The sequence below is a fragment of the Urocitellus parryii genome, chromosome 12, assembly GCF_045843805.1.
Source record: "Urocitellus parryii isolate mUroPar1 chromosome 12, mUroPar1.hap1, whole genome shotgun sequence".
Lineage (NCBI taxonomy): Eukaryota > Metazoa > Chordata > Mammalia > Rodentia > Sciuridae > Urocitellus > Urocitellus parryii.
Window position 1 is genome coordinate 38155066 of NC_135542.1, and position 24384 is coordinate 38179449.

Here is a 24384-nt window from a genome sequence, read left to right on the forward strand (position 1 = left end):
AGGAAGTTAGGGGTAAAGCAGGAGGTTTGGGGGGTCCTGAGCCACCAAGTGGTCCAATGCCTCACCCTATTGGATGGACCTCATAAATAACTAGAATCTTTTAGGGGCACCTCCAGCGGGCCTGCTTTGAGAAAGTCCCAACATCGAAAATGTCTAAGCAGTCTTACACATAGGCAGAAGCCACTTCTGCCACGTAGCAAATTGAGAGTCCCAAAACATGCCTGGAAGCTGCCTCTCACATCCCTAACCACTCTCATCTGCTGCCCCAGGCAGAGGCTGATCTTGATGGAATTTGGAGCAATTATTTTCTTTCTTTTTTACCATTCATTCCCTTGAAGACAAAAATCCAGCCAACAGGATAAGTCCCTCCCTAGGGCCTGGGTAAGGAGATATAGAAGTGAAAATGTGGCCAGGTCCTTTTTTCAGGATTTTTCTGCAGGAGGACCCTGGAGGAGCTCAGGGCTCCAGCCCAGCTCTGCATCCACCTTGCTATGTGGTCTTAAACAAGTCATCTCCCTTCTCTGGGCCTCAGATAGCCCAAGGGTCTTTACAGAAGAAAAATTTTATAAGGTTTTTAAAAGCCTCCTTGGTACCCAGGGACCAGCCTGGGGCATAGTCAGTCAATACTTGTTTAATGAATGAAGGAATGAATGATCCACTCCTTCCTGGAGCAGACAGCTCCCCTGGAAATAAGAACAGGGAAAACAGCTGGAAGCAGGAAGCTTTGTATGTAAAAGATAAGATGGGCACTACACTCTTTCTCTTGGGCACCCTCGTCAAACTTAAGCAAACACCAGGTCCCAGGTCCCCTGGATCTGAGGGTGTGAGAGAGGAATTGTCTGCGCCCTTGGCAAGCTGAATTCTTCCCTGAGTGATGGGATTAACCACCAGAACTCATCTGAGAGCCCTACAAATCATAGTCTGCAGGAGACATCATTGGTTCTTGATGAGGAAGTGCATGTCTCCCTCTCTGTGAAGAAACATTTGTTCTAGGGACACAGTTTTCTTGGCACTGGGAAGGTCTCCTGCAGTGCAGGGATTCCTGTCTGCACTCCCTTTAGCCAATCATTCCAACTCTGTATGTGGACTCCTCCCAGAGGAGGGCACTGGGCATCTCTAATGTGGAATCCCTTCGGCAGCCTGGCATGGAAGGAAGGGCTGGATGGCAAGATGGAAAGCCTACTTTAGATTTGGAAGCACTGATTGGACCATAGAGGCTCTCAGTCAGGGAACCAGGTGGCCTGTCTGTCCACTACACACGTCAGCCACCCCGGCTTATTACCCACACCCCTGGCCTCTGGTGCCAAGCCACTCAGATCTTGGAACTCCTGCTGGCATGCTGCAGTGTCCCCTGGGGAGGCAAGGTTTTGCTGATTTCCGGTCTGACCCAAGTGGGGAACAGAAGCAAGGGAAGGAGCCCAAGGGCTTCCTGGGTGCAGGCCCCACCAGCTGCAAGCAGGCTGTGGCTTGGAGAGGCCCTGCAGATCCAGAGGCAGCAGCACTGAGTCATGGATTTGAGTAGATCAATCAGCGGTAACTAAACCTGGCCTTAGTCAAAATGCACGACTTTCTTGTCTTTCAATGTACATCCAGTGGGTTTCACCCTCTTCCTTCCTCTTCTCAAGAGAAAAACAAGGGCTGGGGCTACAGCACAGAGGAAGAACATTTATCTAATGTGAGAGGCCTTGAGTTCCATCCCCAGCACTGGGGGTGGGGGCAGCAACAGGTCCTTGCAAAATGGGTGAAGCCAAATGCCTAGATCTCCCCTTATACGGACATGAAATCTTTGTTCTTGGTGCAAGGGAAGCAGAAAAGGAAATGAATGAAAGCATCAAGAACCACATTGGATATATGTAAATTTTAAAGTATTTACAATAAACGGTCCTCTCCGGGGACCGTTTCTGGATTTCTTAAGGACACTCAGCACCTGGCTGATGACAGAGCCCAAGACCTCACCACCCTCCCGGGATTGCAGGCTCCCTTTCTGTAAATGGGGGTAGTTGAGCTAAATAGATTCTGCTCTTCTAAGAATCTCTCACTTCTACAAATCGAGCTCTGTATAAATCCATTAACCACCAAAAATGAGGCCTTGTCTGGTGGAGGTGCTATTTGTTTCTTAGTTGTTATTTACATGAAAGGACTTACAAAGGTAGATAGTGAATAAAATTTTAGGGAGTCACCCTTACTGGAAATAACGTAAGAGAATACTCAGCATGCATATATGTATCCATTTATGCAGTATTGAAATATTTAACACAGGGAGCTTTTTGGAAGGTGAGTTTGTGTCCTGCTTACACATCTGTGATCACATTGCCTCACCAGATTTCTCCCAGAAGCATGGAAGCATTGACTATGAAGTAATGTTCATGATATCTGGCTTGGCTAGGGTGCCATAACCCAGGACACTTTGCCAATAATCCAAATGATATGCCCGAGACAGGAAGGCAGCTTCCAGGGAGGCCCTCCTCACTCTGAGCAACGGTGGCATCATCATTGGAGAAGTGGCACTCCTCCAGAGGTATCTGTTGGAAGCAGATCCCGTGCGTGCAGGGAAGTCGTGGATGTTTGCTTTATACAGAGGGTCATTGCATCATGGCCCCACCTTGCCCCCGCCCTTGTATGGCTCACTCAGAAGGAGCTGGGCCAGCAGCAAATGGCAGGAATTGGGCCAGGGTCTCTTGGAGCCTGGCAGGGCCCTGGGGCAGCTCTCTGTCCTGAGGATGATTTTGCCAGCGCATGGTGCTTCCCACAGCCTTGCCTTGTCAGTTGTCGGAAGTCACTGTGGTGGTGTCAGCATTCAGAAAAGCCACCTAATACCCAGCCAGCAGAGAGGCAGCAGGCTCCAGAGCTGACCCTGTGCTGTTAATTTAAAACTCCTCCCCCCTGGCCCTCAGTCCACGGAATCATCTGAATGTCCCACCTGCCAGCAGTACCCTTCAGGATCCACCGTGTTGCCCCCTAGCCTTGTCTCCTACACTGTTGTGAAGGCCCTATTCCTGCCATCCCAGCACGGTCACCCGGGATGGGTGTCCTCGTCCTCCTCCCTCCTCCCTCCCCTCTCCTCTCCCACTTGGAATCAGGAGCATGGTTTATTTTTTCATATGTCTGGTTTCCAGCCCAGTACCTGGCACACAAAAGTCACCTGATCGTGCTGGGCTGGGACAGGAACTGCCCTGAAAGTCGGATTGCTGAGCAGGAGCCGCGGGCTCCCAGGACTTGCTGTGCAGTCGGAGGGACAGAAGGCTCTGAACATTCAGCCTTTGCTCAGGTGTCACTTTATGCATTCAGTGTGTGTGTGTGGGGGGGGGGGGGGCTCCTGTGTGCAAGGGATGTCCTCCATGGCTGCTACCGGGGCCGCGTTCCAGGGGACCAGCAGGGATCTGGCGAGAGCCATGAGGTGGCTAACCTTCTGCCCCATGCTAAAAAAACAAAAATAAATAAACAACCCTGCCTCTTTGCTTTTGTTTTCTCCTAAGCGCCTGGTGACTCCCTGGATCCAACAAGTCACAGCACCTTTGCCCCATTTCTGCCAGAGCCCTACCCTCGTGGGGCCCCACCTCTGGGAAGTCCCAGAGCTGGCCGAGTTCTTCCTTCTGTGGCACAACCCAGGCCTTTGGGAGATGTGTGCTCTGCCCAGGGACAGGATGAGCGCCACCTCCCTGCCACGCCTGATTCAAGACTATTGATGGGGCCTTTGGCAGGGGCTGCTAAGGAACTGAATCATGCGGGCCCCGAGGGGTGCTCTGACCACCACCTCCATTCCCGTGTGTGAGGCTTATTCTGTGGCAGGGCACGGCTAACGCCTAAGAAGAGGAGATGAACTCAAGAAATCCCCATCCTTGGGGAGCCATGGTCTGGGGGAGCCCACCCTCAGGCCTGCCCTCTGAGACACTCACCCACCAGGACCCAGTCACACAGTCCACCACCATGGGGCCAAGGGCAAGGGCTTTAGGAACCGCTCAGAAGGCCCCTTCGTTGGACAGGCGTGTTGGCTGGGGTAAATTGAGGGTGGCCCCACATGCCCAGGGTAAGAAGGAGACCTGTGCGCACACGGAGGGGTGCCCACCCATGCCCAGGTTTCCTCAGGGAGAGGACTGAGGCTGTGAGCACAGCGGAGGCGGCGTCCTCCAGCAGAGTCCCACCTGGGGGCCTCCTCCGTGGTGGCGCCAACCTGGCCAAATCGGTGCCCACAGACGGGCCAGGGCGATTTTAGAAGGCAGATTCGCCAGCACGTGTAGGTACAAAACCGTTCTCCTTTGGCACCTCCAGCCCGGTTCACTCCGGCCCGAGCAGCCAGCTCAGCAGAGAGGACTGAACCAGGAGACTGCAGAGGCCGCTCCTGCCCGGGAGGGAGGACACACAGAGCCAGGCCCCTGTGGCCACTTGTAGGCTGTCCAGTGAGAACTGGGCCCACAGGAAGAGCTGCTGAGACCACCCAGGGGAAGCACCTGAGAGAGGGGGCGGGCGTGGGAGGAAGCGGCCCCTCCTCCCATCCTCCCAGCTCCTGCCCGGCCTCCCAGCCTGAGCCCCTTGGCAGAAGCCTACTCATGTGGGTTCCCGGACTCAGTCCCCATCTCCTGTACCCAGGAAACAGCAGGGCTGCAGCAGGTGGGGAGGGGTCTGAGAACCTGTCAGGCCTTCTTTCTGCCCACCTCCAGGACGTGCCTGATTACGGTTCCTCTCTTAGAACTGAAGTCTTGGAAAGGGAGGCTCCAGTTCCCGCTTCAGGGGCTGAGAACAGCACCGAGCCCTGCTTTCCTCTCATCTTCTGCACAGCCATGCCTGGTGTGGGCCCAGCTGCCCGCATGGCTCCAAGGTGGCTGTCCCACCTCCAGGTATCGTCCGTAGGTAAAAGGAAGGCTTACGGAAGAGAAGAAAGGGCATTTCTTTCTACCTCTCCTTTTACCTAGCAAGCCATTTGTGCCAGGACACTTCCCTTCCTGCTCACGAGAAGAAATGGACCAATCCCCTTACCTTCCCTGTCCCTAGGAGGTTGATTCAAACTGATGGGGATCCCCCAGCCCAGCACTGGACATGGGCCCAGGCCTCCCATGAAGACGCTCTCTTTTATGACCAAGTTACATTCTGCCCCCTGCATGGACGTCCTTGCCCAGCACCTCAGAATGTGGCCTTCATTGGAGATCGGATCCTTGCAGAGATAATCAAATCAAAATGAGATTATCAGGGTGGGTCCCAATCCCCTGTGAGTGGTGTCCTCATAAACAGGAAGCCGCAGAAGCCCAGCAGGCGCTGTGAGAAGAGGAGGTGTGACGGCGAGACGTCTCCAGGCTCCACATGGCCAGCAGCCCAGCAGAGGCCAGGGGACCTGAGTCTCCCTCTCACCCAGAAGGAAGCCACTCTGCTGACATCTGACTTGGACCTGGGGCCTCCAGACTGGGAGAGAACAAACTTCTGTTGTCTGGCTGCTATTGGTGGTTCTTTGTTCCAGTAGCCTGAGGAAACTCGTGCCCCGTCTGAACAAAATTACAGGGCTGGCGTCCAGAAGAAAGAAGGGAATGGAGCAGGAGGCTGCCTTGGCTGACCTGAGCTTCCTCAGCATTCCCAGGATGGTCAGAAGGGCAGGGCCATGTTGCCGCAGGGCCCTCAATAGAGGCTCAATGCCATTCGTAGAGTTTATAAAGCAGTGAGCCCAAGAGCTCAGTCCTGGAGGGCATTGTATTAAAGAGCAAAGCTGGGAGCAGGTGCCACCACGTGCTTCTGCACACCTGTAATCCCAGCAACTCAGGAGGCTGAGGAAGGAGGATTGCAAGTATGAGGCCAGCCTCAGCAATTTAACAAGTCCCTAAGCAACTTAGAACCTGTCTAAAAACAAACAAACAAGCAAACAAACAAACAATGTGGTAGAGTGCCCCTGGGTTCAATCCCTAATATCAAAGAAAAGGAAAGGGAGAAAGGAACTTGGACCTTCCCTCACTCTCTTCTCAGCTCAGACATTGAAGGAGGGTCCTCAGTGTGTCGCGGAAGACCCTCTCCTGGGCCTCTAGCCAGGGTAACTGCTCACTCTCACCTCAGATCTTCTCTCCCTTCCACAGCAACGACCCGACTCCTCTGCATGGCCTCCCCCACCGGGCCAGCATTTCTGCAGTCGATGCTTCCTGCAGGTCCCTCCTGCTCTCTCCATGTGGGGCCCGTGGCCTCTCCATCCTGCTGCTTTCCTTGGGCCGGAGCACAGGGCTCTGGAGGTGGGAGCAGAAGAGCCCAGGCTTTCCTGGAGGAGGGAAAGGATGTCTGGGGGTGACACGGGATTGTGGCTCTGTCTCTGAAGTGCGTCAGGGAGATGGCTGTACTTTGAAAATGTGAGGCCCTGAATTTCGAGGTCTGAATACATGCTTCCCCTGACAGTCCAGGTGGTGGCTACCGCAGTTACTAGAGGGAAAGCGAGAGGACAGAGCTGCGTAATTGAGAAGTGACAGTCGGAGACCAGGCAGAGACACACACGAGACTTTATTGGTCAAAGCTGACAAACAGAGGCCATCTCTGTAGCGGAGAGAGGCAACACAGGCTTGGATTCCGGGACTTTTATGGGGCAGGCTCTGGAATCAGAGCCCTGAGGGTCCTAATGTGGGTGGTTAGGGGTTGGGCTGGTATGAGGGAGTGGTGAGCCTTTCTCAGAACAGCCCTTAGGTGGGAAAGTGAGACTTCTGCCCATCACTTAAGATGGCCATCCAGATGCTAAGCAAGGACCTTACAGTTATCTGTAATCTCTTCAAAATTCAGCGCACAGCCTGCATATCAAAGGTCTCCTTATCTGTTGCTTCTCCAGGGACCGCACCCTGAAATCTGCTGGGGTTGGAACTGCCTGACAGGCCCTGCTAGGCCAGGCCCTGAAGCAGGCTGCAAGTTCCAGGAAGGGCCCAGGGGACAGCTGAGACTGAGAGGCAGGACCAGCTGGATAAGGAGACAGATGTGACGAACAGACTGGGTCTGACAAAGATGGCGCAGCAGCTCGCCTGGTCAGCCCGTCAGGAAGTGAAGTGTCCCTCCGGTCTGCACAGGCTCATGATTCTCTGGAAACTTATAGCATGTGGCAAAGGTCATCTGGGACCATGTCAGCAAAGGCGAAGCAGCTTCTCCCTTGCTAGCTGGGACCCTGGACTTGGAAAGCCAGGACACCTCGTAAGATGTCAGGCTTCCTGCAGAGCTACGTGCGGTGCCCTGCTCACAGCAGAGCTGAGGTCCCATCTGAGAACCAGCACCAACTACCTGACAGGTGAGTGAGGACGCCCCTAGGTAACTCCAGCCCAAACTATGGAGTCACTTGCTGCTGGGCACCAAATCTTCTCAGCTGAGGCCCTAGACATCCTGGAGCAAAGACAGACAGACCTGCCCCCCTGTTCCTAACGCTCAGAATCCATGCCTAGAACACATGCAGTTTACCCACTAAGTTTGCTGGTAACTCATTGTTCAGCCAAGCAACCTAAGAAGCAGCTACAGTGTTCTTATAAAACAAGTCCTTAACCTGGACTGTCAGGCCCAGTAAGAAGTCCTCTCTGGAAGAGCCAGGCTTGGGGGCTGGGTAAATCTGGGTTTATATATGTACCCACAGAGTAATCAGGAGGGTGGGACCTGGTGTGTCCCAGTCCCTTGCTGGGAAGTCAATGAATTCCCCAAAGCTCAGTTTCCTTCATCTCTAAATGGGGAAAATAATGGATGTGACCAGGATGGCCTTAGGGATCACATGAGATAGTTTATGCACAGTGCCAGTGTTATACCCACAGATTGACACCTCAACAGTGGGTTTTTTTATTTATTTATGGGGTGCTGGGGATTGAACCCAGGGCTTTGTACATGAGAGGCAAACACTCTACCAACTAAGCTACATCCCCAGCCCCTAAACAGTTGATTTTTAATGCCTACTTCTTGATACACCAGACTTGTTTTCTGTGATAACTTATGAGAAAAGCAGCCTTAATCATTATTTTCTTGATTTGTTGTTTATATTTAAAACAAAAATAATTTTAAAAGAAGAAACTAATTTCAAAGATATTATTAAAATTAAGTTAAACTTTCATGTATCAACTAAAAATGTATACATTTTGCTGGCATGTAGCAAATGAACTTGCAATTAACACTTTCCCATGTTTACATTTTCAGCACCCAAACTCCTCAAGTAATGACAGAATTGAAATTACTCCAACTGTTTGTTTTCGTAGCTCCTGTAATCTCCGTGTTCATCTCAAACTTCATGACAGCTGAAGTCATGGGTTGTTCCTAAGCTGGGCTCAGAGGTTTGAGAGTTGCCAACACTAAAACCAGAGCAGTCCCAGTGACCTGGGACAAGCCGGGCAGCCTGTAAAGGGTTGGAAACCGGAAGCACCGTCCTCTTGGGATGTACAGATGGAGCCAAGTCTGTGAATCAGGGCCAATTGTGGAACTGAGAGTCCTCTGAATTAATTAAGGTGCAGAGTATTTTTAGCACAGAGCAAGTAATAAAAGCGTGAAGTCCAGATGCAGGTTACTAAAACTCCATCATGACCACAGCAGTCGATTAGGATAGAGGCATGTTTTCAGGGGAAAGTGACATGCTTATGATTGGTGATCTTGGAGATAATAACAAGCAGAGCAAGTTTGACTCAGTTTTAGTATCAGTTTTAGATGATCCGCAGTCAGTGTGTGTCCCTGGAGCCTGGAGCGTGGACAGGCAGCTCTGTTCCGCCTGTCTAAACCACACCACACTGGCCAGTGCTGGCTTCCGGGAAGCTCTCAAATGTTAGTTCTCACTGCAGCTGGCTGTGGTGCCCTGGGTAAGTCTTTTCACCTCTCTGGGGTGGTATCTGTTATTTTGCAGCGTTGCTGGATGTAGGACTTTGTGGGGTTGTGGGTTATGGACTATTAGCTAGACCATAAAGTTCCTAGGTCAGCCCTTGAAGTGGGAGGGACTCAGTGACTGTCTGCTCTGGCCTTCCTTCCCTGCCTGTTTCTGCATCCACAAGGTTCCAATGCTCCCTCCTGGAACACCTTGTGCTTAGATCTTCGCCAAATGCAATTCATCTCATCTCAAATGAATGGAGCCCAGCACCACATTCCTACAGCCCTCTCTGCCTCTGGCCTCCCTGGGCTCTGCTGCTCTTGGCCATATCTAGTCTTGTCCAGTCTCTGCTTCTTTGACAGGGTGGAAAATTAGTGTTTGGGTGAGCATGCTGCCTTGTCACCGTGAGGTCACACAGTTCTTGCATGATGATGTTTTCTCTTCCCTATACCCACACAGACCTCAAACTTTGGGTAGATACACAGAGGCCATGTACCCACTGTCTCCGGTGAGTTCTTTGCTTCAGGTAGTTCACAACCCATTCTTTACACTCTTGGGGATGACTTAGGGTAGAAGAGGGTCCCAGGTGACACTGAGAAGGCACAGATTCAGACTTGCCTGTTACAGTCATTCTTGGTATAATGATTGATGCTGTTACTCTCTCACTCCCAAAGTGTCCTGGTGTCCTGGTGCAGCAGACAAGTCTCCTGGTCCCCTCCCTCCAGGTGACACTTGCCTCTTTCATCTATAGGTCCTCACTATTTCATCTGCACCTGACCTCTTTTGTCTCCTTCTAGAATGTACCTGCCTAACCCACAGGCCTGTGCTGCACACCCACCTCTGCAGGACTGAGAGACCTGCTGACAATGTGCTTTGAGGTGACTGTGAGTGGATTGCTCTGGTCCCTTTACTGTGCTTCCAATAAAAACAGTGGCACTCTCAGAGCTGTGTGGAGCCCGTTGGCCAGACACTGAGCTCTGGGAAGGGAGAACCACTGGTGGTATAGCACCTTCAAAATGTTCTTGCCAAGGCCATGGGGCTGTGACAATGGCTCTGTCACTTACATAGTCAGGAAAGGTAGACACTGATTCACACTTACTCAAAGATCTAAGAATGCCAAGCCCTCTGTTAAGGTTTGTTTGTCCCCCAGAAGCTCAGGTGAGACAGTACAAGGAGGCTTTAGAGGTGAAGTGATTGGGTTGTGGGAACCTTTAACCCAATCAGTGCATGAATCCCCTGGTGGGGATTAACTGGGTGCTAACTCAAGGTGGTAAGGTGTGGCTGGAGGAGGTGGGCACTGGAGGCCTGGCTTTGGGGTTAATATTTCATATTTGGTGAGTGGAGGCTCTCTCTGCTTTGTGGTAGCCATATCTGAAGCTGCTTCCCTCGCCACACTCTTCCGCCATGATATCCTGCCTCATTTCAGGCTCCAAAGAATGGAGGCTGCTGTCAATGGACTGAGGCCTCTGATTCTGTGAGCCCCAAATGAACTTTTCCCCCTAAAATTGTTCATATCAAGTCCTTCAGTCACAGCAATGAAAAAGCTGACAATCTAGTGAGACTACTTCTTTTAAGACTCAGTTCTAAAGATACACTCTAGAAGGCATACGTCTTAGATAGCAAGGTATTCGCAAAACGTTATTTAATCATCAACAGTTAGAACATGCTCCAAATACCCAACATGTATGAGATGAGAATAAAATTATGCTATAGGCATAAGGAGAAATATTATTTAGCCTTTAAAATTATATCTATGGGGCACAGCAGCACATACCTGTAACTCCAGCTATTTGGAACACAGAAATTGTGAGTTAGAGATCATCCTGGGCAACAGAGGCAACATAAAGATCTTGTCTCAAAAGATTCATTCATAGGTACCTATGAATGTTTCTAAGGATATAAAGAATTGTGATATATTATAAAATGAAAAAAAGATACGAAGCTACATATCCAGTATGAGTTTTTTAACTCTTTAATTTTGATGAAATATACATATAAAAATATAAAATTTACCATTTTAATAATTTTTTAAAATATATTTCATTTTTTAGTTGTAGTTGGATACAATACCTTTATTTTATTTACTTATTTTTTTATGTGGTGCTGAGGATTGAACCCAGGGCCTCACACGTGATAGGTGAGCAATCTACCGCTGAGCCACAACCCCAGCCCCAATTTTAATTATTTTTAAGTGTAGAATTCAGTGGCATTAAGTAGCTTACAGTATACTGTAACCATCAATACTATTTCCAGAATTTTTTCATTAACTCTAACAGAATAGTACACCTTCATACATGAATAGATGAAATTTTTACCCCTTTTATGCTGTTCTATATTATCTATTAATCAACAAGCAAATTAACTTAAGCCTTGTTTTTTAAAAAGGCTCTTGCTTTGTTGCCTAGGCTGCCTCAGCCTCCCAAGCAGCTGGGAGAGCAGAGGAGCACCTCTGCGCTGGAACCTTCTCATTTAAAGCATTTAAAATGCTGTTGGAAGGGAGGAACCGCACCTGTATCTTCAGCCACATCTTAAGCAATGCTGTTTCGCACCACCTGCAATACTGTCTTTTCTTCTCTCCGCATTTTGTTTTGGTGCTTTTAGTTGCGCACAGGGGCAGATGTGTTACATTTCAACCTCCTCTGCTACTTGGCAGAGACTTGGGGTGCTGGTATTGCTGCAGTGAAGCTTGTCAAGAGTGAGGAAGGGTAGTTCAGATTTCTGTCATCAACTCTCGGATGTTTGCACACACTTAATGTGGTGACTTGTTTAACTTTCATCTTTGCCTTCCCCAAGATCAGCTTCAGGAAGCAGCCTGGGTGTCTATCTCCTTCATCGCCATGTGGGCCCAGGGGAGGCTTTTAGTAAAAGTCTGTTGAAGAGTGATATTGGAGCTGGGTGTGGTGGTTCAGGCCTGCGCTCCCAGCTACTCAGAGGCCAAGGCAGGCTGAGCCACTTAGGAAGACACTGTCTCAAAATAAAATTAAAAGGGCTAGAGGCGTAGCTTAGAGGTAGAGCACCCCCAAGTTGAATCCCTGCTATTGCCAGAAAATAGAAGATGACAATGGAAACTTGATGTCTATTTTAGGTACAAAGAGTGTTTTTTCCCTTTTGATCAAATGTCTGGTATACAATTTCTGTACTCTGTGAGTCTCAGTGGGTCTCTTTTCACTCATCTCTTCATTGCACAAATACTCACCAAACACTTAGTGTAGCAGGCCCTGTGCTTGACCCTAGGGACACTGTAAGTTTAGGTTCACATCTTGGCTTTCCAGTCACATTTTGGATACTGGAAATTGAACCCAGGGGAGCTAACCACGGGGCTACTATATCTTCTTTTTCTTTTCTTTTCTTTTTTCCTTTTATTTTTCTTTCTTTCTTTCTTTCTTTCTTTCTTTTTTTAGCTCTTGCTAAGTGGCTTAGGGTCCAGTTAACTTGCTGAGGCTGGCCTTGAACTTGTGATCCTCCTGCCTTAGCTCCTGAGTAGCTGGGTTTACAGGAAAGGCCACCATGCCCGGCTGCAATCACAATTGATTGTTGTCAATGATCACAGAGCTCTGCAGCTTCTCTATTTTCTCTTTTCTGGCCAGTACTGCTGAGGAGGCTCTGGTCTCATGGCAAGTCAGGGGCCAACAGCTATTTTCTCCTCCTCCTCCTACTCTTCTGAGCACCTGTGCCTTCCACAGCCTTGGGATGTATCTGCCCTTTGGCTCAGGTGATTGGCTGAAGGGTAGAACCTTGACCAGAACCTGCCGGGTCCGATGCCCTCACCGAGGTGCTCTGGGCTTGGAGCAGTGAGGTCAGGAGACTGGGGTCAAAGCCAGGCACTGGTGTCACTACTAAGGAAAACACACAACCTGTGTGCACAAAAAGAGTGACAGCAGCACTGGCCAGAGCAGAGAAAACGGAGCACTGGAAGGGCAGGAGGCCACCTCTGGCTCACGGGACCCCTCAGCCCTGTTGGGGCAGACTGCCTCCCTTAGGTTTCCTGCAGATCCCCAGCTCCTGGGAATAGATCTCCCTTTACCTAATCAGGTCAGTTCAACTCTTCAAGAATGAACAGGGGCCAGGTGTAATGGCACATGGGACTCCTGCTACTCTGGAGGCTGAGATGGGCAGATTGCTTGAGCCCAGGAGTTCAGAACCAGCCTGGGCAACCTGATGAGATTCTGTCTCTTTAAAAAATAAATAAACAACAGGAACATTTTTCTGGGAGAATGCAATTTGATTTACGGTCTAGTTGTTGGAATCCCAGAACCAAACACATGCAGAGTGTAAAATAAGTGAGTACCTGTAATTCCTTTGTGTCTCCATCTTCTCACCACGGAGGTCTACATCAGAACTTGTGCTGGGAGAACCACCTTGATGTGGAGGTAAGGTCAATGAATTCCTCTCCCGCTGGTCCTGACTTCATCCTGTGGCTTCTATTCCTCAAGTTCTCGTGGTCCTTGGAGAGGGATGAAGGTGCCCACCAACTGCACAATTCCATTCAATCCACCATCACTCAGAGCCTCGGTTACACGCTCTCAGAGGTCAAGCCTTCTGGTTGGCTCCGTGGGTTTATATTTCACAGTCTTTCACCTGCTCCTGCCTGCAGCACCCACTCTAGGCTAGCACCCAGATTATGCAATGGTGGATGTCATCCATCTTCATTGTCCAAGATGGCAGCCAACAAACTCATGTAGCTCTTGAGCATTCAGAATGTGTCTGGCATGACTTAGAAATAGAACTTTTAATTGTACTTCATTTTAGCTAGTTTAAACCTACATAACCATGCCTGGCTGCTTGACCCCATATTGGAGACTGCAGCTTTGGCCATAACTGCACACAGTGACATCAGATGTACAAAGAGCAACACACCCAACAGCACTTGCATTTGGAGGACGACCCGAGCTCACCAGGATTACAGTCCCCTTTCAACCTGGCCTTTCAAGAACTGTGTTCTCAGGGCACGATTCTGGGACCGGAAATTCCTCGGAAAGCCTGTCAACTCAGCACTTCAGGAGCAAGTGGGAACGTCTCCCCAGGCCACAGGCTGAGCCTCCTCAGCTTCACCCTCCGGTTGGAAGAAAGCGCCCCTGTGACTCCCCAGTGAGGTGCCATTCATGGCCAGTGTCTGAGAGCCACCCGATGACATAATTTCAACTTTAAAACCACTTTTTCATGCGGCTGGACAAAGGCAATTCTTTTTGCTCATAAAAACCAAACCCCTCATTATACTAAATCAACTCTTCATCTGCCCATTAGCTTTTGTGAAGCGCACGCTGACCTGCACCATGGGTCTGGGAAGTTGCTGAGCCGCAGATTTGAGGCAAATGGGAGGTACGTGTGACACTATCCTGCCTCTGTGAAGTCACCCAGGACACCTCCCATTGACATCACTGAGCACCGCTCACACAGAGCCGCCTTGTGGCCCACTGACCCGCAGGTGCAGACAGCTGAATGCACACGTGCTCCCAGGAAGTGGAGGTTGCCATGTCCTGACCCCACCCCGGCCACAGCAGCCTGCACGTGTGCACTCCACCGTCCAGTGGGGCCAGCAGGGCAGTGCTGGGAGTGGGACGCTGGGACCCAGCCCTGGCCCTGCATACTCAGCGAGCCCCATCCATCCGATTGGAAGGTGGGTCAAATGATTGGCTGAGCTCCTGGGATCGACAGCCTGACTTTCTCCAGATCCAAAGATGAAGCAAAGGGAGATAAAGGTAGGTGCCCAGGGAGGGGCGCGATAGAGGTGAGCAGGAGCAGGCTCCTAGCTCCTAAGCAGAGCTGTGCTTTCGGCACTTTGCAGATGCCACCTCAGGACCCACCTTCACCAGGAAGCCAGGACAGGTTCCAGCTCCAGCGATGCTGCCAGGGGGCTCTTCTCTGGAAAGAGCTTTGGTTTTGGGGCAGATGGGCTTGGGTTTGAACCTCAGCTTCTCCATTGAAACAGTGTGTAACCTTGGACAAATCTCAGCTCGGACAGAGCCTGTTTCTTTAGGTGTAAAATGGGATGACAATTCCCGTCTTAACGGGGCTTTGCTTCTTTGCTTTCTTAGTTTCTGCCTTCAACACACACAAAAACATTTTAAAATAATAGTGGTAGCTGGCAGAGCTGATAGATACTTCAGTGTGAGGCCCTTGCTGGTTACTTAAATATTGAAAGAATCCCGCATTCCTGAGCCCTGTGACAGTGACATGCTCTGCCCCAGGGGACCTTTCCTCCCTCCTTCCCTCCCTCCCCGACTCAGTAACTAAAAATCTCCCCCCTGCTTCTCAGGGCACCTGTGGGACCAGCATCCACCTCATTGGCTGGCGTCTGGGTAATATCACTGGTTATTATTATGTTTTTAACCGATAGACTTTATTTTTTAGAGAAGTTTTAGGTTTTCAGGAAAATTGATCAGAAAAGTTCATGTACACCATCCCCACCCTGGTTTCCCCTACTATTTCCACCCTGCATCGGGGTGGTACCTCTGTTACGATTGACAAATCTGAATTGAAATACCAATGCTGTGTGTTCTTGTTAACTAACGTTCATAATTTATATTAGCATTCACTTTTGTGTTACACATTTATTCACTATTTTAAATATCACTCTTGGCACCAATAAGGGCTAACACTCATTGAGTTGGTGCTATGGTTTGGATCTGAGTGTCCCTCATATTCTCAGAGTCATAGACTTGACACTGTTGGTAAGAGGAGGAGACTTTAGGGGGTGGGGCCTAGAGGGAGGAAGTTAGGTCATTGTGGGTGTGTCCTGAGGGATGTTGGGACCTTCCTGTCTCTATTGCCTGGCTGTCATGAGGTGATAGCTTTGTTCCACCATGTGCTTCTACAGACCCAAAGCCATAGGACCTACTAACAACCATGGGCTGAGACTTCTGAAACCATGGGACAAAATAAATCTTTCCTTCTTTTAAGTTGACTTATCTGAGGTATTTTGTCACAGTGTCACGGCCAAGGGAAGCCAACACAGAGGCTCTGTCCCAGACATAGGCTGTTGCTCTTGTGTCCCACAATTTCTCATTTAATTCCCGTGTTTTATTTTAATGAAAGAGAGAATATGAAAAATGTCGTTTGTTTGAACAGCCCAGGCAAGTTTGCTGCCCCAAACATGGACAGTCCTGGTTAAACATCAGAATCACTTGAGGCGCTTTTTAAAATATGCTGGTGCCCAGGCGCCAACTCAGACCATCCCAACAGAAACTGATCTGGAGATGGTGTCCAGGCGCGGCTCTCAAAGTCCCCAAGGTGAGCCTGACTTCTGTTTAAAGAAGAACTACTTCTGTTCAAATTCAGGTGCTGGGTCCAGCGGTGTCACAGCGGTGGTGTGGAAACAGCGTCAGGTCCCAGAGAGTGAGTGCAGGGGGTTGCTGCAGAAGGACTGTCCGAGAGCAGCATTCCTGGTGTTTGGGACTCCAGGGGCTGCTGGGAGAAGGTGACGAGCAATGTCACATGAATCTGGTCTCAGAGCTTTCACTTCTCTAGTAGCCCCACATGATGGGGAAGCCCTCACTCTAGAGCTGTATGTTCTGATATTTTAAAAAACATAAATATGTGGGAGCTCACCATTTCTGTATCATAAGTTTACAGAAGAGAGATGAATGTTTACTTTCACTCTCCATATTCCTGCACTTAGCATTTTTCAGGAGAAGGGTGTGTTATCCTCATTTATCTGACATTTCCTGCAGTTCACCACTAGGTCAGGATGGGGAGGGGGCTATTCTGAGGTGGCGGTGGGTTTAGGCGTTCCTCGACCTAGTATTACTTTTGTCACAGAGAACAACAATCAGGTCCTGGAAGAAGTTGTGCCCAAAGCCACAAGGCTCCGCTTCCCACGCTCCCTGCCCTTCACGTCCACCCAGAGCCTTCCAGCCTGTGAAATGTGTTCATGGCTGGTCTTCTTTCTCCTTTGGCACAGCCAAGACTACAGGCCTGAAGCTCAGGGGCATCTTACGGTCCCAGTGGAACGGCCCGCTGGGAATCCAGGCCTGATTCTAGGTGGTAGAACAGACATACTTCCCTCGACCTCAGTCTGCAGAGCAAGCACCTGGGGGTCACAATAAGGAGAGGTGGCTGTCCACCTCCACAGGCCCTGAGTCCTGACAGTCCTTGGGACGGCTTCAGCAGGAATGACCAGGCACTGAGGCGTCTGCTGCCTCCAGCGACACCCAGCTCTGCTCCTTTCAAAGTCTGTGGCCAGCTTTCAGATCTGACTCATCCGCTGTGGGCAGTGGACAGGGGCTTCATTGTATTCTCCTCTTCTCCCCACCCCGCCTCTCCAGGCCAAGGGGAGAATGGCCTGGGAGGCTGAGAGGCCAAGAGGCCCAGGACACCAGGGGAGGCTGGCAAGGGCCCCCAAAGCCTTCTTTAGGCCCCAGCACCGGCCCTGGATCCCAGGAGGCTTCTGCTCCCACAGCAGGCTGACAGTGAGAACTCTGGACCTCAGTGGACAGAGCCCCCTGGACAGAGATGGCACAGCTATTCTCAGGGGTGGGGCACCGGTAGGAGCAAGTGGGATAAGATCTGGGGAAGTCTCGGATGCCTCTGCTGTTATGGACTCATGGTACCCAGAGGCTGGTGAGGGTAGGTAAAACCAGGTGTCACTGGTGTTCTAGGACCCTTGTACTTGTTTATTTCACAGTGTCCTCTTTCAAATCCACTAGGAGGTGTGGGTTTGTGGGCTATGGGGCAACTAGTTCCCTTTAGTAGCAGTGTTTCCATAGTAAAATATACCCGCTTTCAGATGACTGGCTCCCAAACCAAACCTGGGAATACAGTCCACCCTTCCTAGTTCCAGAAGTGGGGTGTTCGGATGCTCCACAGGAGAGTGAGGCAGTGGTCAGACCCATGTGGCCACACCCAGCTCTGTCTGCCCTCTGAGGGTGGTGAGATGGACACGTCGCCCTCCAACCAGTATCAGCCCTGGGGTTCATGGAGGTACCCTCCCCATTTACTGCATTGCTGGAATGACCATGGGACCTGGGAAAACCCCACACGTCCCACCAGAAGGAGCCCTCTCCGCAAGGAGGAGCAGTCCTTCCTCCGAGTTGCATGAATGGCAGAGTGGACAGTGTGTGCAGGTGTGGTCAGCAGGTGCATCTGAATCAGGGAGAGAAGACCTGGGCCTGCTGACATCCCCGTTTGACAGTGCATGCACACACATAGCGTAAAGCCTCCCTGTTTAAAGTGTGCAGCTCAGTGGCGTGGATTACATTCAGTCCCTCCACCAGCACCACTTTCTACTTCCATAGTAGAAAGGAAACTCATAACCATTGAGCCGCCTGGCAGATTTAATAACGGGGATCTCTTTGACAAAAAGAAACATGGGCGTCCTGACCCCTGGGGCTAAACACCTTACTACGGGCAGACACACCCACCACCCTGCCCGACAAACTGAGCCCTGGCAGAAACCCTCGGTAGGCGTGGCCTGCACAGGGTCAGCTTTTCAGAAGAGACAGAGCCCTCCATGGCCTCCCCAGGAATCCAACCGTGAGAGGATGACTCTATGAATCACGGGACCCCCACAGCCTGGAATTGTACACGGTCTTCAAAGAGCTCGTCAGGACTAAGGAGGAAGTTTACAACACAAGGTTTAACATAGAAACCAGAGCACTACATAATGCAGTTTGGGCCCAAGTGTGTTGAAAAAAGAAGTCGGGGATACAGAATGGGATGTTGGAAGGGAAGGCATGAACGTGCACAGTTCTGGGGGGACTGCTGCTGCCCCCCCGGGGTGGAGTTTAGGTTAGAAGCACTGGCCCTGACCTCCTGCATGGCCCCAGGCTGCAGGGAGGGTGTTGCCTGTCACCCCCAAGAGCTCAGCAAATGCTACTTATCCCTAAGATTGCCCCAGATGGTGGCATTTCAGATGATGTAAATTTTTCACGGCATATTTCTCTGTATTTTCCAAATTTTCTGTAGTAAGCAAGTTCCAGCTCTTAAGATCATGAATAATAAATGTGACTTTTAAAAACGAGAGGAGGACGCTTTGCTTCTTTGGGGTCTGCACTTGTACCGATTTTTCTTTCCCCCAGCGCTTGGGACAGAGCCCAGGGCCTCACACGTGACCACCCATCTGCACTCCCTGCCCTGGGCCCTGAGCCCCTAAGCCAGGTGGAGGAGGAGCCACCAGGCCCCAGAGGGGAGAGGCCGACAGGTGGTCAGACAGCACTGGTGATGAGCGCAGTTGTATGATGGGACCTGGATTCCATGCTGGACACCAGGCCACACACCCAGAACCCTTGTCCTACGCAGCGGCACGTTCTGATAGTCATGGCAGTGAAGAAGTCTAATTCCCTCCAGTGGAAGGATTGCCTGACCCGAATATGGAGGTCCTCATGGCCGTCTAGGCACATGTATGTAGCAAACATATGTAATTCTGCTACCACGCGAATAAGAAAGGCGCAGGCAAGGCAGCCAGCCCAGGGAACAGGAGGACAGACACCCAGGGCCAGACTTGGGTGGAGGTGGCCAAGGCCTAAGCAACCAGCTGGGGCATGCCAGGCGAGTCTGTGAGGAGCAGAAGACCAGAGGAGGCCACAGGGGTGCCAAGCTTGCCCCCAGCTCATGGTTCCTAGGGCTGAGGAGCCCACAGCCACACCAGGGACACAAGAGGTGACCGGTCACTCATGCCTTCTCCCTTGAGGGGAACTTCAGTGCCAAGTGGCCTGGACCTCAAGTGTCCTGGGGAGGCGTTCTCACCATGAATGAAAACTCGAGTCTGGAGGAGAAGCCTGGGGTGACAGGCTGTGGACACTTCCATGTCGTGTGACCATTCTTTCTCTTTAAGGAGATAATCCAACCCCAAATCTCTCAAATTTGTCATGCCTGAGAGAAGCCAATCATTCAGGCCATGTGACTGGCTGCAAGTACCTGTCCCTCACCCAGCAGGACAGGGGAGGGAACGCTTCTGTCCCCAAGGCTGGGCTAGTAGAGCCACACTGTCAGGTGCAGGGTAGAATCCTGGGAGCCCTGGGCTGTGCTGCTCCGAGGCCTGTCACCCGTTAAGTCCAATCCTCTGCTTTAACGAGGAGAGATCTGAGTCACTGGATTTGAAAGAGACAGTGTGACGTACCACAGAGGGTGACCCAGTCCCCAAAGCTGCCATATGGGATGGCGAGCAGCTGTCATGGCCCACTTGGGTGTTGTAATGACCTGAACGAGGTACGGCGGTGTCTCCGAGGGTCTGAGCCAGGATTCTGGCAGAGGCGACCAAGGGAAGATGGCGGTGCTGGGCCGAGGGGCTGGCAGCTGCCTGGGGAGGGAGAGCAGCCTCTGACAGGTGCGGGCCTTGACGGGCCGCTCTGCGCTGGGGGTCATTTGATCCTGTGACCGCTCCTTCTCCTCATGAGGAAACTGAGGCAGGGAGAGGCCGGGGCTTGCCCAGGATTAACCACAGCCCAGACCAGAATTCAGACTGGGCTCTGACTTCACAGCTACGCGGGAGGAGAAGGTGCAGCAATGGGGCCAGGCCAGCGCCTCAGGCCCAAGGGAAAGTGGGTTCCAGCGGGAGCCACCGAGCAGGGACAGGTGCTGTGGCGGACAGGAGAGCTGCGTGCTGGGCGGCCGGGTCTCTGGAGGAACGAGGCCCTCCCGGAAACTTGCCCAGCACAGACCTCCTTGGAGAGGACTCAGGAGTAGTGCATCCAGCCACAGAGGCTGCTGGCCCAGCCGGGCTCACAGGAAAAGGAAAGCTCTTTTCTCTCCTAGCAATGTCCTTTGGAAATGCCACCATGGGATCAGTAACCCTTCCTGCCACCCAGTGGGGTCCAGGTATCAGCTGGTTGGGTGGCAGGAGTCCTCATCTTTGAGCCAGAACTTGTTTGGCATCCTGGTTCTGCTGAGTGACCTTGGATGTGCCACTTCACCTCCTGAGCCTCAGCTCTCCTCATCCGTCAAATGCCGGTAAGGATAGTCTCTTGGGGGTTGCAATATGAATTCATTTCCAGGAGTTGGCACAGGCCCAAAAGCCATCGGCACCGTGCTCGGCCACAGCCCAGGCATGGTTGCATCCGAATGTGAGGAGAAAAGGAGGTTGCTGTATTGCAGGAGCTTGGATCTGAGAAGTGGGCTTGCAGGCCTTGCTCGGCTCGCCTGAAGACAGTCCAGCACCCAGGGGCGAGCGCCAGCAGTCAGCGTAAGTAACACCCCATAACGCCTGTAAGCCCTCAACAGGTACTTAACATGGGCGCTGCAATTGATCGAGGGCTCCTCATCAATCCTGCCCGGGGGCTGGGGGAGGCCTGAGACAGGCGTTTTGCGGTCTTGTTCAGACTTAGCTACTAACTGCTTTGGGGCCTTCGGCAAATTACTTAACTTCTCAATGTCTCGCTCTCCTTATCTGTAAAATGGGGATAATAATACTTACCTACCTCACGGGGCTTGTTGCAAGAATTAATTAAAGTTTATGAAGTGCTTTGAGATTCCCGGATAAAAGGCCCTGCAAAAGTACAAAGTATTATTATCATAATCCAGCAGGCTATAAAAGATAATTTTGCAGGAAAAGGCAAAAATTTAATTTCTATACAAGCAGAAACAAAGGCAGATATAGTCATAGAAAGTTTAAAAAAAAAGTCTAGAAGATAATTTATATAATTTAAAAAAATTATAACATGTCTTCTCCCTACCAATAATCAATGCAGCTCAGTAATTACAGATTGCAGTCATTGGCCAGCAAAGAAGTGGTTCTGTGTGTCGGGCCCTGGTTAGGGACTCTCATGAGTTACCTCTTGGACTCACATGCTGAGATACATATGGTCACCCCAGCTGCAGGGAGAGGACAGAGGCCAGCCCTGAGCCCAGAATTCCTTGCATTCTGAGGAGGGCTCTGTGACATTCGAATTCTCCTGGACGGTTGTCCTTAGGCAGATTTCAGTTGTCACTAGAAGGAATACCTGAGGGAAAGGCACAGACAACGCTGTTTGAAGGGAGAATGAATCGCTGGTCTCTGCATTCTAGTTCAGGTTCAAACAGCCATCTCTCCAAGAAGCCCCCCACCCTGTACCCCTAGGCTTCTTTCTTCCTAAGAGAAAGGAGAGGTGGTCTGCACCTGGCTCTGAACTGTGCTGAGAGCATCAATTACTTTCTTTTAAAAAACAATTCATAGGTGATAGATAGATAGACAGCACCTTCAAGGGGAAGAGCCCTATATATAGAAAAGCTTGGGATTACCGGTCCCTTTCATCTCCCCTGGAAGCTGCAGCCTGTGTTTAATTAAGTCCCAGGCAAGGGAGCCCTGGCAGGGGAGTAGTCACAGCGAGGCCTGTATCCAGGATGGTTCTCTCATGGGGGCAGAGCGACAGAGTGAGGTGACCATGGCCTTGGCCTTGAAGGAGGCCTGGTGGGCTCCAACGCCTCCCCTTTTGCTGGGAGATTTGGCGAACACTCTAGCAGAGCTCTTGAGTACTGCAGGAGAAGTGCCTGACCCAGGAGAGGGGCGCGGTTCTCACTGTCCTTTGGTCTATTCAACGCACACAGAAAAGGGGCATGCGCGGCGGGCAGAACAGCAGAACAGTCATGTGATTCCACCACTTACCTAATAAAGATTCTAAAACACACTTACACTCGAAAACTATAGCACAACGTGAGTGGGCAGCAACAGGAAGGAAAAGGCTCACTCCCGGGTCCTGTGCTTCTGGAGAGGTCCTGCTCCGTGTGACTGACAGATATGGGGACAGGGGACATATAAGGGCAAACCTGAAGGCAGGGTCCTCTGAGAGTTGGCCACTGATGTGGACGCTGGGGTCACAGCCTACTGCAGCTGCCTCATGCAGCCTCAAAAGGGGGGAGAGCCAGAAATTTCTTGTCATTTTCCCTACGTAGAAGCCCACTCTTCAAGCCTCACCTTTGCCACTTGTTCTCTGTGATTTCCGTAATATCTGAATTGCTCTGGGTGTTTTCTTACCTAGAAAACAGGGACGCACCACAGAGTGTCCTGAGAACCATAAGTCAAGATATGGTCAGCTGCCCAGATGTGGAAGTCCCTGCCAGGGACTGCAATCCCCACCCAGGGCTGGTACTTTGTCACATGCTTTATTATTGATTCCCATGAGACAGCTGTAAGGTAAAATGTCAGGAGCTTAATTTTTACCTTCAACTTTTAGGAAATAACTTCCTGACAAAGTTCCTTTTTTATGAAAGAGAGGAGAAGTCTGTAAGAGTCAAACACATAGATGGAATCGTTCCCTTAGTATTGAAAGTGCACCATGCAACCCTCTGGCAGGGATCTGAGCAAAACACTCGAGTTTCAAGAAACCTGGTGAGGGCTGGGGATACAGCTCAGTTGGTAGAGTGCTTGCTTCACATGCACAAGGCCCTGGGTTCAATCCCCACCTCCACCAAAAAAAAAAAAAAAAAAAGAAAGAAAGAAAGAAAGAAAGAAAGAAAGAAAGAAAGAAAGAAAGAAAGAAAGAAACCTGGGGATAGGAAGAACCCAAGAGACTCTGTTATGGCCCACGAGTGCCAGGGCAGGTGGCTAACCCAAGGAGAAGCCTGGAGACCAGGCTTGTGTGGGCACTCAGGATAGGCCCCATGCCCCACGTCCACATCCTCTGCAGGGACAGGTCCCAAGGAGGAACTGACACAGACTTGGGAGAGGAAGGAAATCTAGGCTTCTCGATTCTTGGAAGGTGAGGAGTTGCAAAAGCTGAGTCTTAGCACTAGGCAAGGCTTTAGAGAAGGTCAAGTCCTCCAGAGGAGAAACCCTGAGACTCAGAGAGGGGGGCTTTCCCAAGGTTGCCCCAAAGGAGGGAACACACTTGCTCCGTGGAAGGTCAGTTTCCTTTTTGCATTTCCCTTAAATCTGATTTTGGAGGCCTCCCTGAGCCTGGCTTCTCCTCTGCAAAACCAGCTTGTGAAAAGGCGCAAGTAGTGGTAGGAGTGGGAATTCAGGCTGGGGCTACACAGGAGGTGCGAAGTCACAGGGAGGGGCCACAGTGGAGGGGAGCAGTGGCAGCAGGGTCCTGGAGGGGCCAGGCCAAGGCCTCGGGCACTCTCACCTGCAGGCCTTCTTCAGGAGATGCCTGGGGCAGCTGTCCAGGGCTGGGCAATTCTTGGGAGAAACCTTTCACCTGCCACTGGGGCCTTTCAGCTCCTTCCACGGGCTCAGGCAGCTGGGTAGTGCCCAGCCCTGAGCTGAGGGAGCCCCCAGCCCAAGGAGGACCTGAGCAGGGGTGAGGACACCTGCCAGGGTTCCCAACCCCGTCCTCCCCCAGCACCCGGCATTCTATGCCTTTGACTGAGCGACGTGCAAGCTTTGTGCTGCTACATCCTAAATGTGCCATGTTGGATAAAACAGTGGCTGCCACCCATACAGCACCACTGTGTGTCTGGACACACTCGTGGCCAGTTCCCAAGCAATCTCCCAACCTCGCAAGGAGATCTGCAGAATGGGACCACGACTCACAGAGGAAGACCCTGAGGCTCAGCCTGACCAGGTAGCTTGCCTTAGGCCACTCGGCAGGTGATGGTCTCTGGCTCCACGCTCATGTCTCCCTGCCCCCTGGCCCCAGGCACACACACTCTGCAGCCCTCTGGGAAGAACCCTGCCTCTAACGCCCAAAGGCAGAGCCTGGAGGTTTGGTTGCTCTCTATTGGGGAGGTGGCTACAGGAAGGCACCTCAACTCCAGACCCT

At 51.2% G+C, this 24384-nt stretch overlaps 1 non-coding gene across 1 annotated transcript; it reads right to left on the reverse strand.

Moving 5' to 3' along the window:
* Window positions 1-7774: 7774 nt before the first annotated feature.
* On the reverse strand, window positions 7775-7848 carry Trnae-cuc (transfer RNA glutamic acid (anticodon CUC)). Its single transcript has one exon. It is a non-coding gene; the product is annotated as a tRNA-Glu (tRNA).
* Between the last annotated feature and the right edge of the window lie 16536 nt (window positions 7849-24384).